Source organism: Manacus vitellinus, unplaced genomic scaffold (genome assembly GCF_001715985.3).
Source record: "Manacus vitellinus isolate BGI_N305 unplaced genomic scaffold, ASM171598v3 scaffold_439_pilon, whole genome shotgun sequence".
Classification (NCBI taxonomy): Eukaryota; Metazoa; Chordata; class Aves; order Passeriformes; family Pipridae; genus Manacus; species Manacus vitellinus.
In genome coordinates this window covers 1-1095 of record NW_021940559.1, presented here as the reverse complement: position 1 = coordinate 1095, position 1095 = coordinate 1, and positions in this window count along the sequence as shown.

Sequence of the window (1095 nt, the reverse complement as noted above, 5' to 3'; positions counted from 1 at the left end):
AAATAAAAAAGAGTGACCCCGCCTGCACTCACAGGACCACCCTGCACACAGGCCACGCAGGGCTGGCACCAACACCACCTTGTACCCATCCTGTCCTGCCCAGTCCTTACCAGCTGGAACCGGAGAGAGAGTGACAAGAGACACTTAAACAGTTTGCATAAATGCTTTTCTTATCCATAAGCTTTGGCAAATACTTTAAATGACCACTGGTACAAATTAACTTGGCGTTATCCCTTTATCCCATTTACAGCAATTCAGCTGAGCATGTGATAAAGCCTCCTCGGCTCCCTTTTCTAGAGGAAACCCTTGAGATGTCTCCAGCTGCTGCCATTCCTGGGGAGTGACCGCGATAACACCAAAAAAAAAAAAGACATCAGGGTAAACTTCAAAACAAGCTGAAGCTGCACCAGGTGGGGCCATCCCACACCACCTCTGCTTTCCTGTCTTTGCACAGGCAGAAATCCCCTCGCTGCCACAGTCCTTGTCATCTCCAGCCTGCTGTGTGCAGCCTCCAGCAGCCCCAGCTCCATGTCCTCCCCGGACCCCCAGGGTTCTCTGGTTACCCTGCAATGCCATGGAAAGCCCCTGCTTCCCTTGAAAGCAGATAAACAGAACAGTTTCTTGCTGTCTTACTGCTGCCCTGCAAATGGAGCAAGTTATCAGTGTGTTGTGGCAGAGGATGAAGCAGAGCTGAGATGGGAGATCTCTCCAGCAGGCACACATCCCGTGCAGCCCGCATAGGAAAGACTGGAGAAACTAAGAAATTGCTACAATCAAGCTAAAATAAGAGACCTTCGGGGCAGCACAGGCAGAAGCTCTGGCTGGCAGTCTCACGGACGCACCCACGGGTCGAAGGAAGGCTGTTAACGTGCTCTGGGCAGCCCCGCCTCCGAAAGTAAGAGATGTGTAAAGTGCAGGTTGTGGCTGCTATGGCGAGCATGGCACACCGGAGCCTGCAGGGGAGGCTGGGGAGCAGGGTGCCGTAGCTGTTCTTACTGAACATCCCCTCTCCGAATCCCAGTTCTGCCTTGCTGGCTTGATGCTTCAGCCTCTTGTGTCCAAATACTCTGATTTTTCTCCACCATTAACAAGAGA